The sequence below is a fragment of the Eublepharis macularius genome, chromosome 1 (assembly GCF_028583425.1).
Source record: "Eublepharis macularius isolate TG4126 chromosome 1, MPM_Emac_v1.0, whole genome shotgun sequence".
Taxonomy (NCBI): domain Eukaryota; kingdom Metazoa; phylum Chordata; class Lepidosauria; order Squamata; family Eublepharidae; genus Eublepharis; species Eublepharis macularius.
Genome location: NC_072790.1, coordinates 38902086 through 38916781, shown reverse-complemented (window position 1 = coordinate 38916781; position 14696 = coordinate 38902086). Strand labels below are relative to the sequence as shown.

The window sequence follows — 14696 nt, the reverse complement described above, 5'->3', positions numbered from 1 at the left end:
GATTTATATCCCACCCTCCCTGCAAACAGGGTCAGGCCAGCTAACAACAAGCATAAATAACAATAAATACAGTTTAAACATGTGCAATTATAAAAGAAAAACAATCACTATAATCAAATTCCAGTTTTGAGGTTGTCAACAATTACACCGGCTGCTATAAAAGCAGAAAAACTACAAATTACAACCATGGTAAAGCGCACAAAGAACAGAATGGGGCACAGCTGTCCAAAAGGGGACAGATAACAGAAGAGTTTTATTTAATGTAGCTCTGTTTACATAATACTTTGTGGAAGAACGACTGCACAATCGAGCACTGATCAGTGTTGGTGCGTACAAAAAAACCCATTATTTGATGCAGTAATTACACTCCAGTTTGCAGTGAGGTATGAAGGTCATAATTTAATCTAAGGTCATGAGATACGATTTGATTGAAGGTGATAGGGGGCATTTTCTCACATCTGTTTTGTGCGAGTGGAATGTAAGATGGAATATACTCGAGCACAAAGGTGACTGAAGATTACTTTCTTTGTGCAATGCCTTTTGCAGAAATGTAAATGATTCATGCATCCAGCCCATTGCTGAGATTTCCAAGTACAATAGAAAGCACATGTTAAAAACAAAAACCTAATATCGGTCTTGCATGTATATAGTCATATGTGGATGTTTATGAATGTGGTGCTCTTCAGTATCCTCTTCAGAGGGTCTGTTTCACTCTGATATGTTCATGTCCTTGTTCTTTGTGTTGGATCCTGCTCTGGGTGTATAAAATGCCATCAAAGTTGCAGCCAATTTATGGCAACCCTGCAGGGTTTTCAAGGCAGGAGATGAACAAAGGTGGTTTGCCGTTACCTGCCTACGCATAGTGACCCTGGACTTCCTTGGTGGTCTCCCATCCAAGTACTAATCAGGGCCAACCCTGCTTAAGCTTCCAAGATTTGACAAGTGCCTGGGCCATCCAGGTCAGGGCAGATCCTTCTATAGAGTGGCACATTTTTCCTCAAACACCATTTTAATATTTTAGAGACAATTGATCAAGTAAAGCCTAGCGTCAAAACTCCATAAAACTTAACCAAACTCTGCAAACCTTGACAGGAAGCCATTTAGTTCTCTCTGTAAGGAATCGTTATTTTAGCTTCCTCCACTGGTTTCTTTTCTGACACACCATGTCCAGCAAGAAAAAGTGAACTACTGACATTATCCATCAAAAGTTTCTTTAATTCACTTCCACAATGATAAAGTGGTACAGAAGTCAATTCAGAGTTTCATCGAAACCAGGAAATAGCTGAAGCAGTGTGTGTGTTCCCCTCCCCCTCCCTTGGAATAATCTCCGAGCACGGGACATAAGGGAAGCCTTTTGGTTATATTATTTTCAAGTAAGTCTTGTTGCTTCTATTAAAAAAGGAAGTTTCATCTTAGACTTGTACGAGAGAATTGGCACAATTGAACACTGTTTTGCAAAACAAGAACCTCCACTTTTCCAGCAAATTGGAGCAAGGGAGCATGAACAAGATGCCCCAAGCCCCTGTCATACTTACAAAGGGGAAAAGGCTCTGCTCCCACAAAGGAGGCAGGGAGGGAGGACTTCACCTCTCTGTGGCTTGTCTCCAAAGATGAGTTGCTGGGAGCTCTCACTGGAAAGGATCCAGCTGGAAAGGAGCAATGCCGTTGTCTGGGAAATCAGGGGAACCAAAGATAAACATAAGCACCTGCAGTAACCAGCTAACAACACTCAAAGACAAAAAACAACCCAAATTGTTCCAGGGGGGGCGGTTCATAATACTCAAGAATCCTCGAATTTGCATTACATTTCCGGGAACCCATCATAATGACCTGAACCTGTGATTTCAGTGTATATCTTCAGCTCGGGAATTTATTTATTTATCTAAAATATTTATTAGCCACCTTTCCTCCGAAGATGCTCAAGGTGGCTTGCAATGTAAAATATCAGAAAACAGCAGTTAAAAACATACTTAAAACACAGTTAAAATACAATTTAAAAGCTGTCTGGAATTTAATGATGCACAGCCCTTATGAATATAGTTTCAGGTGGATAGGCCTGGTGGTCTGCACTAGAACAACAAGATTCAAGTCCAATAGCACTTCTAAGACCAACAAGATTTTTAGGGTATAAGCTTTCGAGAGTCCCAGCTTCCTTCGTCAGATACAAGTAGGGATTTCCATACCTACTTGCGTCTGATGAAGGCAGCTTTGACTCTCAAAAGCATATTACCCCAAAAATCTTGTTAGGCATAAAGGTGCTGCTGAACTCGAATATTGCTGTCCAAAGGAATAGAATACCTCATTTATATATTCTTTATTTTTTTATTCTTTATTTTATGGAGTCACTTTTCTGTTAAAATATTCTTTAGCTGTGTTTATTTTATCACTATCACAGACCTAAGTAGGTCAGCCAAGCCCCCACTGGGGGATCCCCGGCCACCTGCCTTCCGTTTTGCTCCACTACTGCTATGGCCAGTAAGAGAAAAATAATCTTTTATCATAGAGTTTCTGGCAATCCCTAGAGGCATGATGTCACTTTCGAGTTTTCTCTAGAAGTTAGGCCATGCTGACAGCACCACTCCATGTCCCTGCCCCACCAGTCTCACTAGTTCCAGGATGGAAACTTAAGCATCCCTTTCCTTCTCTTTGTCCTTACCAGGAATGACATTTTTACTTCCTTTGTTTAAAAAAAAAACTTCATCTTTTTTATCCTGTCCAAGGATCTCAGAGTGATAATACATGATTTCCTCCCCTAACTCTTCACAACAACATTGTGTGGTGGGTTAGCCTAAGATAATAACTAGACTAAGTTCCCCTACTGTGCTATCCTAAGCAAAGTTAACCCTTCTAAGCCCATTCATTTCAGTGGACTTAAAATGGTGTTACCCTGTTTATGATTGCACAGTCAGCTAGCAATATTGCTTAGGTAGTAGCTGACAGCCAATTTAAAAGAGACATTGGGATTGTATGCACAGGTAAGGTCTTTTTCCCCCTCCCTTAGCATCATGATGGGTCTCTGAGAAGCAAAACTATGAGAGGTTTTGAGCATTCGTGGAGCACTACCCAAATGACAAGAGATGAGGCAATAACTGCTTTTCCTCAGGTATATGTGAATTGAGTCTCACTTGGCAGCAAGTCCCACTGAAACCAGTGAAACTTCTGAGTAAACATATTTAGGACAGGGTTATAACTGGACAACTGGGGATGTTTGGCACAGGACTGAAGATCAGGCTGAAAGGTCAGTTAATGCAAACAAGTATAGAGACTATGTTAATCTAAATCCGAAGCACAGTTAAAAACTTCTTTAAAACACTATGTTGTATTGGATTCCTGCTAATGCTGTGTGTTTGTGAACTTGTATCTATTTACCCTATGGCATTGTTTATGGAAATATTCCTGGTATTGACTGTTCTAATTTCACACTGTGTAATCTGCCTTGAGTCTCAGTGAGAAAGGCAGACTATAAATGACATAAATAAATAAAAAAAATAAAAATTAATGGTCTTAGTTAGGAATGGAACCAGAGAAACTGTGGAGACAAGTAAAGGCATCCATCGCAATTACTCTGGTAAGCCATTCCAGAAGAACAGTCCTACTTCAGAGAATGCCTATGAGCAGACTCTTGCCGAATGGACAATCCTAGGTGGGGTTACCACCAGGAGAACACTGACTGAGGAACGCAACTGGGAATATACTGGGAGATGCAATTTAAGATGTATGAAGATCCCAGGCCATGACAGGCTTTAAAAATGACAACCTGCCCTTTGAATTGGACCCAGAAGCAAGTATGCAACCAATGCAGTTAATGCAACACTGATGATATGTGATCCAATTGGCTGATTCCAGACATGTGTTTGGCTGCAGTATTCTGCACCAATTGAAGCTTTGGAGATGTCTTCAAAGGCAGCCCCACATAGAGTTCATGACAACAGTTCAATTTGGAGTTGTCAGTAGTGTGGGTCATAGTCTAAATGGACTAGTTTACAAGCCAGTTATATATTTGAAAGAAGGTGCTATTCGTCTTGGTTCTTTATTCTCGAATATAGGCATCAGTGTGGTCGACAACAAAGGAACTTCCATGAAAATCAGTATGGTATAGAAATGCCCAAATGTGAGATCTTAGAAAACATCTAAGATGGATTTTACCAGGCTAATCTGATATGCTCAAAAACAGTTTGGTAAAGTCGATGTGATACATTTTTACCTGAGTTTTGAATCTTACTATCAAATTTCTTGGCCCATTGAGTTGAGGCGTAATTCTGCCATATCTTTTATATCCACTGCCACTTGTTGGTCGTGCCATAGGGAACAGAAGGGACGAATGAATACTTCTGCAAGTTGGCATTTCATTCATTTATTTAATTTATATCCTGCCTTTATTTCATCCTGGAAGTCAAGGTAGCTTACACAGAATTCTCAGGATACATGAATCGGCCTTACACTGAACCAGACTAGCAGCGGCTTTCCAGAATGCTAGGCATAGGTCTTTCATATCACCTTCCGCCTGGTCCTTTTAAATGGAGATGCCAGGGATCGAACCTGGGACCTTCTGCGTGCAAAGCAGAGGCTCTTCCACTCAGCCACAGCCCCTCCCAAAGGATATCTCCCATGGAAGCTTTGACCAAACGCAGACCTGTTTAGCTTAAGCACAGCTGATGAATCATGTTGCCTCTAACTTTACTCTAGAACCCAGGCACAAGGATTTTCCATTAATCCAGATCAGTTCATACAGTTGCCACCGATGCGTCCTCTTGATGAGTTTTATGCAGAACACTCACAGAAACATCTTTGTGGCCTCAACGTTTCAAAGAGGGGGGTGGGAACGATAACGTTTGAATTAGAGGGAATATGCATGAATGAGGAGTGCAGTAATTGGTGGAGTTATATAGATTAAAAGAGAACTAGGAGACCAGAGTAAGTTGATGTGAACTGTCTAATCATAAATTGGTCTGAGAAATCTTGAAGAGGAGGAAAACAGTTGACATATTTATAGAAGCAAAAAATGAGATCTGGACATACTGCATGAAGGATTGTTGTGTGCAAGTTTGTAATATGAATTATGGGTTGCAGTAGCTGAGATCAGAAAAAGAAAATTTGGGTTTTTGTTTTTCTTACACAAAGGCATCAAACTCCAACAAAATTAGAGAGATATAATTGGGGGAATGAGGTACATGCTGACAGTCATTTCTGTATGGTTGGTCATTGCATGCTCCAGATGATATAACTGGCCAGCATGTTTAAAAGAGTGACTGCCCAAGTTACACACAGCATTAATGCGCTGGTTATGGCCTTCTATGCCTTTGAGTGTATTAACTTTGACATGGATTCAGTGGAACTAATAAGCAGTTTGACGCCACACTGCATGAAAGAAAATCCCCATTAAAATCAACATTGTTTCTTTCCACACTGCATACAGCTGTAAACACTGTGTACAACTGTAAAAAGGATTTGGAAAAGAATGAGGTGTGCAACTGAAGGAGAAGAACAATTGGGTAAAACCAACCAGAAGTGGAACATGGCCAGGTCAACCAAAGTTCATATCTTAACAGAAGAATGGTACTTTCCAGGGGGTGATTAATAGGATTTCGGTGGTCTTATCTCAGTTGAAAGTGTTGCTCATAATCTTCCTTGGAATAATTCTTGAAGGTTGGTTCTCTTTGATTCAAACATGGGAATTGCTAATGAGTGGCTAGCAATCCTTCCACAAGCATTTGGAGTTTCTTTAAAGTTTTTCTTTGTTCTAGCCTTTATTGAAGTAAGTGACAGCTTCAATTTACTTGAATGGCTATAGGATGAGAGAGAGTTACACCTGCACAAGAACCAGGTTTCAAAAGAAGATGTGTTTTCTTAGCTATTCTCCTTCATTAGAAAGATACACCTAATGTGAGCACAGAGACTTTATTTATTTATTTATTTCAGATTTCTATTCTGCCCTCCCCGCGGGTGGGCTCAGGGCAGATAACAACTTATTAAAATACAATAAAAATTCATCTACATTAAAACAGCAGTGTATTTCTATCAATACACATTTAAAACAGGATGGTGGACAGCCTTCACAGGGAGGGTTAACATTTTATACACCCCTTTTTTCAGGCCGGTGGAGGCCCAGCCTCAGCCATATGCCTGGCAGAACAACTCTGTCTTGCAGGACGAGCGGAAGGGTAGTAGGTCCTGCCGGGCCCTGATCTCGGCAGACAGAACATTCCACCAGGTGGGAGCCAGGACCGAAAAGGCCCTGGCTGTAGTCGAGGCTAGGCTGGCCTCCTTGGGGCCAGGGACCACCAACAGCTGTTTGTCCCCTGATCAGAGTGTCCTCCAGGGAATATATGGGGAGAGACAGTCCCGTAGATACGCTGGACCCAGTCCGCACAGGGCCTTATAGGTCAATACCAGAAACTTGAATCTGATCCGGTACTCCACTGGCAACCAATGCAGCTCAGGTAAGATCGGTGTTATATGCGCCTTATTTGGCACTCTCGTAATAAAACGCGACACTGCATTTTGTACAATCTGTAATCTCCAGTTCAGGCTCAAGGGCAGCCCCACGTAGAGCGAGTTACAGTAGTCTAGCCTAGAGATGACCGTTGCCTGGATCACTGTAGTTAAGTCACAGGTTGACAAGTAAGGGACAAGTTGCCTGGTCTGCTACAGATGGAAAAAAGAGGACCTGGTCTGCCACAGATGGAAAAAAGAGGACCTGGTCTGCCACAGATGGAAAAAAGAGGACCTGACAACCGCTGTGACCTGTGCCTCCATTTTCAGGAAGGCATCCAGGATCACCCCCAGGCTCTTAATCCTCAGAACTGGCACTAACGGTGCCCCATCGAGGGCCGGGAGCTGGAGTCCCGAACCTAATCCCCCGTGGCTCAAGTACAGGACTTCCGTCTTCATCGGGTTCAGTTTCAGCCGACTCTGCTTCAACCAACCAGTCATGGCTGCAAAAGCATGTTCCAGGATATCTGGGGCTGAGTCGGGCCATCAGATACAACTGGGTGTCATCTGCATATTAATGACACCCAAGTCCAAAACTTCGCACCAACTGGGCAAGAAGGGGCATATAAATGCTAAACAATAATGGGGAGAGTATTGCTCCCTGTGGGACCCCGAACACCAAAGGGTGGCGGGATGACAATTTCTCCCCAAGCGCCATCCTCTGTCCCCGACCATTGAGGAATGGACGGTTGAGAAATGGATTGAGGAATGGACGGTTTACTGTTTGTGACCCATGTGTGGCCATCCTGCAGATAGCTACTTTGTGCATTCATGCAGTTTGAAATGCTGAACTTTGAAATGTGTAATTTCTGTTCCACTGCCAAGTTAATTCTTGCCTGTATGGTAGATTGATTTAGTAAGCTGTTTACATCATTGGACTGAACGATCTTTTTAAAAGTCAATTTTGTTCTCATTTGGGTTGTACTGGGGGGGTTTTGGACCAAATCCCAAGGGCTGTGATAAGCCATTAATGGAAAAGAATTAGAGAGAGACGGTCCTTCCCACTTACTGGAGGAACAAAATTGAGGGGAGCCAGAGAACCAAACTAACATGAATGTAATTCCCAATTTCAATCTTCTTTGTATTATGGGTCATTACCTGTTAATTGACTAAGTGGCATCTCTCTATGAATGAAAAGTTTTGTTTAGCTTTTATAATGAAGACAGATGATATAATTAGTATCATTTCTGTTTTGGAAATAATTATTGTGTTTCATCTGGTGATGCTGCTTCCAGGCTGTGTAATATGAAGAAATAACTCTCTTATTTTTTTAAAAAAATTAAAAACTAGCCATTTTCATATTGTATATGTCAAATACACTGAAACAGCCTGAAAACTATGACAGGTTTATTTCACTTTGTCTAGTGCGTCTGTTCTCTAACTTTATTCCTTTAGAGAAGAATTTCCTTATTGACTTGGATTGTCAAAGTATCACCAATTAAGCAGTGTTGCAAAGGAATCCAGGGCACATTCTACTACCTCAAGGTTACCCCATGGACTGAATGTGTAGAGTTGTGCGTACACCCTTCTTCACCTGAACATTGAAGACTGATAGTAGGGTTAGGCTGTCCTGCATGGAAGTTTATTACTGATTTTCATTTTGAGGAATCCCAGAGTCACCAAGAAAACCAATGCTCAAGAACTGATAGTGAAATTAAAGCACTGCACTCAATGAAACAGAGTGGTCTGACTCAACCAAGGCTGCAGTTTAGGGAGTTGAAGGTTTCCTTGATAATACAAGAGTCCTATTGTTTATTGATGTACAGGACAATAGTATAGATACTGTGAGTTGGCTGGGTTTTGGTCATGGCATGACACCATTTTTAATTTTGCTCTAAAAGATTTTCAGACAGAGGGAGAGAGAGACAGAGAGAGAGAGAGAGAGCACATTTTGAATTACCTGCTACTTTAATGTATTTCTGCTAGACATTTGCTGAACATCAAGGCTGGACAGTGGAACATGTGTCAATTTTTTTTCTTTTAAAAATATTTTTTTAAGAAAGTGGCATTTGCCATCAAACTAAACCCAGGGCTTTCTTTGAGCCAAAACGCCCCAGAACGGTGTTCCAGCACCTCTTTAAAATACCCACGTGACTGATGTTGCATGGGTATTTTTAAAATGGCCTGTTTTGGCCATTTTGGGCCCGATTGGGCCCGGATCATATCTGAAAACGGCCTGGATCAGGCTGCTGCCTGGCAGGGGACAGTTCCCCCACCTGGCAGCAGACCGTTCCAGGACAACTTGGGCCCGATCCAGACTGTTTTGGTCCCATTTTGGCCATTTGGGGGGCATTTAGGGCCCAAAATGGCCCAGATCAGGGCTGAAATGGTCAGGATCAGGCTGCTGCCGGGTGGGGGAGGGTTCCCCCACCCAGCAGTGGTCCATACCAGTCCAACTCGGTCCCATCCAGGATGTTTTGGGCCATTTTGGGTCCATTCCGGGCCCCAAACTCCCAGGATTGGGCCCAAAACAGTGAGAATCAGGCCTGAAATGGCCAGAATTGGGCCTCTGCCAGGTGGGGGAACACTCCTTTGCCCGGCAGCAGCCTGATCCTGGCCATTTTGGGCCCAAAGCAGCCAGGATTGGGCCTGAAACGGTCAGGATTGGGCCAAAACAGCCAGGATCAGACCTCTGCTGGACAGGGAAACACTCCCCCGCCATGCAGTGGCCCCATCCTGGCTGTTTTGGGCTCGATCCTGGCCATTTTTATCCCCTTTGGGCCATTTTGGGCCCAATTCAGGCCTAAAATGGCCAGGATCGGGCCTGAAACGGCCAGGATCAGGCTCAAAACAGCTAGGATCAGGCCGCTGCCTGGTAAGGGAGTGCTCTCTCATGTAGCAGCAGCCCGTTCCAGGCAATCTCAAGCCCCTTTTGGCCCAATTTGGGCCCTAAACTGCCAGGATCAGGCCCTAAACAGACAGGTTCAGGCTGCTGCTGGGTGGGGGAGTGTTCTCCCATGCAGCAGCAGCCCGTTCCAGGCCAATCCGGGCCATTTCATGCCCGTTTGGGCCCAATTTGTGCCAAAAACAGCCAGGTTTGGTCTGCTGCTGGGCGGGGGAGTGCTCTACCATGTGGCAGCAGCCCATTCCAGGCTGATCTGGGTCATTTTGAGCCAGTTTTGGCCCAATTTAGGCCGAAAACAGCCCAGATCCAGCCACTGTCAAGCAGAGGAGTGTTCCCCCATGGCATGGCAGCCCATTCCGGCCCAGTTCAGGCCCAATTTTGGCCAAATTCAGCCTTATCCAGGCCGATTCGTGGCCCCCATGGAGCACGGGAGCACTCCCAGGGCGGCCACGGCCTGCATGTTGACTTCCACTTCCCAGAAGTGACATCAGACTCAGAAGCGCACATACACTGTGCGCACATGCATGTAGTAAGAGGTACACCACCTCCTCCCAGGAGTTGCCCTGGGTGAAAGTTCCCCTACCTGTTTCCCCAGAAAAAAAGCCTTGTCCTCTCATCTTTTTAAATAATTGCTACTATGACTTTAGATTTTTATTAAATGTTTAGTAAATATCATCAAATAAATACAGCTCTTTTAAGGAAATGAGGATATTCAGGGAAATATTGTAGACTAATGAACTCTGCTAATAGTATTTATGAATGAATACGCTTTTGTTTTGTTGCAAATGTTGATTTTTCTATAGAGAAGTCTTGACTCATGCCACCAAAGTCCTACCTGATAAATTCAATGGGGGCTTATTTTGTTGCTTACTTGGACCAGAGACTTGTAGCCCAGGTAGAATGAAATATTGAAGGCATTTATGGAACTTGATGTTAAATGCACTGCCTTAATGGCTGCAGAGCTGTGCTGCAAAGCGTCACGTATGAAAACAGTGGGATTATGACACGTAAGTAGACAGGACTGCAGTCTCTGCCTTTTAAATCAAAGGTTGCTTTTTTCATATGGCATCATAGATAGCAGACGGTCAGGTACATTCTGCATTGGTTACTCTTTTTGAGCTTAGAATAAATTTCCAGACATAGGGGGTACGTGATCAGCTCAATTTATGTCAGCAATTAACACCTTTTTAATGCATTATTAACATCTTGTTGCAAGAGAGCGTTCTCCTGTTGACAGCTCTCACCCACATCTGATTAATCATCATTCATCATACCATGAATTCATTAAACATCCACTCTCTGTTGAATATTACACTACAGTTTCAACTGGATTCTCCTTTACGGACAAACCAATTCTGTTGTGAGTAATTGCTATAGTGCAGCGCTACTGCGATATCCAACAACGTGCGGATGCAGTTCTGGTATGGTTGGGTGAACAGCCTTTGTTACTTCCGTGGGTTTATACCTCAGTCTTCTACTGCCTTCACATTGGTACTGGAACATTTCCACATCTGTGTTGGTGAAGAGAACAGGAAAGAGCAACCTCTCTAAAATGAATTCGGTCTGTGGGCACCGTCAATTACATACTCAGCAATGCCTTAATTATCACAGGCTGCTGAGATGTATGTATGGATATATCAGCTATGCGCATGGGGGCAGTTACATAAGTACACTCTTAAGGATCCATTGGCCATTTGTGGGACTAGTATGCATGCACACTGTAGAAGAACCTAAGAGCCGCCATGGATCAGATCCATGGTCCAGCATCCTCTTTCATTCAGTAGTTAACAACATAAACCTGGTAGGGCCTATTAATGGGGCATTAAATCCAAAGTCTACCCATGAATACACTTTTGTTTTGATGCAAATGTGTGTCCCTTGCTGTTGTGGATGGACCTGTCCTTCACAAAGTTGTCTAATTCTCTTTTGAAGCCAACTAAATTAATATCTATCCCTATATCCCATGGCAGTGAATTCTACAGGCCAATTGTTCTTTGAATGGAGGAATACTTCCTTTTGTCTGTCCTGAAAAGAAACTAGCCTTCTTTGTACTCCGAATTCATATGCTTCTGAAAATTGGTCCTAAATGTAGGGGACTCTCCAGAGCTACCTGTCATACTGTTAGGGAGGGGGATCTGTGCAGGGGGAGTTCATTAAACAATCCCATCTATTGGAGGATTTTTCTGTATTCTGTCGCGATAATGGAAGGATTATCTGTTCATGTGCACATAGGTAATTTCCTCTTAAAGAGAGACATATGCGGGTGAAGAATATGAAAATTATCCTAGTTTAAATGGAAGATTGTTAAGGCTTAGACTGGGGCAGCAGGGAGTAAAAGATCTAAAACTTTCCTCAGTCATAAAGAAACCTTTTCTCCTCTCATAAAATCACTTTTTCCCTTCCTCATCTGATCAAGAGGGTATCTAGCTGACAGTTATTGTACATTTTGGAGTCCACTGATTTCAGCCCTCCTCAGATGGAAATAACACACTTATACCATTCTACTCCCAAACTGTCACCAATAAATGTATTAAGGGCCCTGAAGTGTGTGCTAATGAAGCCATTATCTTGTCCGATAATGTGTGGATTAGAGCTGTCTTTGGCAGATGCTACTCTGCAGAATAGCATAAGATTTCGGTGACATCTTTATCATTTCTTCTCATGTTACCATTTAAAAATATCAAAGGAAATCTGAGACAGAAACCTGAGTCGAATATAACACTCAGTGGTTCTCTTTAGAGAGCAACAGCTGAGAAAGGTGGCTTTGTGTTCTTCTTAACTTTAATCATGAAAAGCTCAGAAAAGCAATATGACCATTGTTGCCAACCCTCTCAAACTCCAAGCCAAAAAAAAAAAAGAGTTGGCACTATCTACAAAAGGATTTAGGAGTCTTATTGCGGTAACTACACATCTCTGGTTAATCTGTGTGAGGATTAAGCAGCACATGTATTCAAAAGTTGATTATTACAGCCAAATGTTATAGATGAACTTAGAGCAGAACCACAAGTGACAAAAGGCACAGATTGGACACTTGTCTGCTTCCCTCAAGTTTTGATGGGAAATGTAGGCGTCCTGGTCTCACAGCTTCGCTCTCTGACTGCTGTCCAATGGACTTTTCAACTGTCACTTGTCCTGGGCAACTGGTGGAGGATGGAGGAATTTACTTCATTGTGGGAGCTCACCAGCAACATCTTCACATTGCAGGCAACATGCTGACATCACACCCCATGTTCCTGGAAGTTATGTCAGTGTTTCGCCAAGATCACGCTGGTATTAATCATAGAGTTTTGCCCAAATACAAGAGCGACCTCCGCATCCCCTGGCAACACGTTGATGTCACTTCTGAAAGCTCACAGTGTAACTATTGTGTGTCAGAAATCTGACGATGTCCCCCCCCACCCCCCGCATTTCCCACCATTTTTATCCCTACTAGCCAGCTGAGTGGTGGCAGGAGATCCCCACCATTGCTACCAGCGGGAGATCTTCCACCACCGGGGGAATAGCAGGCCTGTATATTATGGGCCTCAGTATCTACTGCATGCAGAAAATCTCTGATTCTAAACCTATGTTTTACTACAGCAGCCAGCCTCCTGTTAAGAAAAACTCCTCCTCTTAGCACTTCAGTATTTATAAAGACAAATGATGCACTTTGGCTAAAGTTACTTTGGGGCTTGCTTCATTTTGCCTCTGATTTGCTTTCGGTTGTGTATCTAATCCAGAAGTGGAACAAGTGAAAAGGTTCTTGCTTCAAATAAGATGATATTATAAATGAGTTCCAAATGAGACCTGTTTGTTTGTTTGTTTGTTTAATGTTGTTTATGGTCCACCTTTCTCACTGTTACAGTGCTACAGTGTGAGATTAGTACAGTCAGTATCAAGGACAGTTTCATAAGCAATGCCATAGGGTAAATAAACAAAAGTTTGCAAAGACATAACATTAGCAAGAATCCAATGCAAAGTTGAAGAAATGCTTTTTTACAGCAGCTTCTTTAGAATTAGTTCTAAGGAACATCAACAAGAAATCAGATCGATTTTTTTCTCCTCATATTTTGTATACAAAAATCTTCAAACTTGATCTTGGTTTTCTTTTCATTAAGTACTTGGCATTTGCTTTTTGAATCAAAAAGTTCACCCCCACCCCAATGCTTTAAAAACGTAATTTGTTTTCTTTTATATCTGTAATAAGTGCAACAGAAAATAAAACTAAAGCCAACATGATTAATCTCCATCTTGACTATTTATATTTCCACTCTAAGTATGAATTATTTCCTTTCACTATAATACTTCTCATTGTCTCTGTGCCTAGACCATTTGAAAAGCAAAATATTTGTTGACATGCTTGGATGATACGCAGGCGACCTTGCTGGTGGTAGGGGAGAACAAAAAAGGCTAGAGGCATGAGAGTGTTAAAAAGGCTAGAAGCATGGGCATAAAGATTATTCCTTTGCTTAGGCAAACACAAATAAAGAAATCTAGAATGAAATGCTGAGGTCTGTTTAGCGATGTCTGTCTGCTTCATTCATATGCTATGCAGGATAATGTCATGGCACACAGAGAAGCTGGTGGAGAGAAGAGTGAGCAGGGGTGTGTATCGGCTTCCAGTCCATCCTGTAATGACATCTGGCTGTTCTGCTCTGGTCTCACCCCACCAGTTCTCTTTCACGCTGGGCCAAGGCTGTTCATGCTGTCTTCGCCTGTCATGCTAGTTATGATGATGATACCATGCAGTTTTAATTAATTCCAAAGCTGGTTGAGCTTGGAATCAATTAGACAGAGAGAAAAAATAGGGAAGAAAAGAATACCCAAATGAGGCAGCAAAGAAGAGAGAAGGGAACAGATGCAGTTGAGGGTTATTTTATTTATTTGGTGCCCAAGGCAAAATAAAAATGTTGCGTACGCACATGCATGATCCATACATGTGCCCGTTGTATCTTACAACAGTGCATCAAACAATCAATAGTTAGCTTAGGAGTACTATTTTCTAATTTGCATTTTTTTTTCAAGCTGGTCACATCTTCATTTCCTCCTCTTTACAACTGTGTCTGTGCCCTAGACATCTATTGGAAATCACAGAGCACCCCTGGAATGCTGAGATTACACATTCCCTACGAGCCATTTAAACTGCCCCTGGGAACTTCCTCCGAAATGGAGGCAGTAGCATTGTCTCCCAAGATATTGGCATTCCTAAGGCAAGTGCACCTCGAATGTTGACACTTGCCTTTATGGTTCAAGCCACCCCTAGGAAATAGCAACTTTTTGTAAATTTTCTCAGCTTGCACTTCCTTAAATGTCACATGGGCAATTTACTCGTATTCTCACTGGTTCTCTTGAAGAATAGACATGTTGCTGAAATCAGAGC

General features: G+C 42.5%; 1 protein-coding gene across 1 annotated transcript in view; it reads left to right on the top strand.

The window, feature by feature from the left end:
* Positions 1–14696, top strand: part of KLHL29 (kelch like family member 29) — a 529196-nt gene that overhangs the window by 322032 nt on the left and 192468 nt on the right. The window lies entirely within an intron of this gene.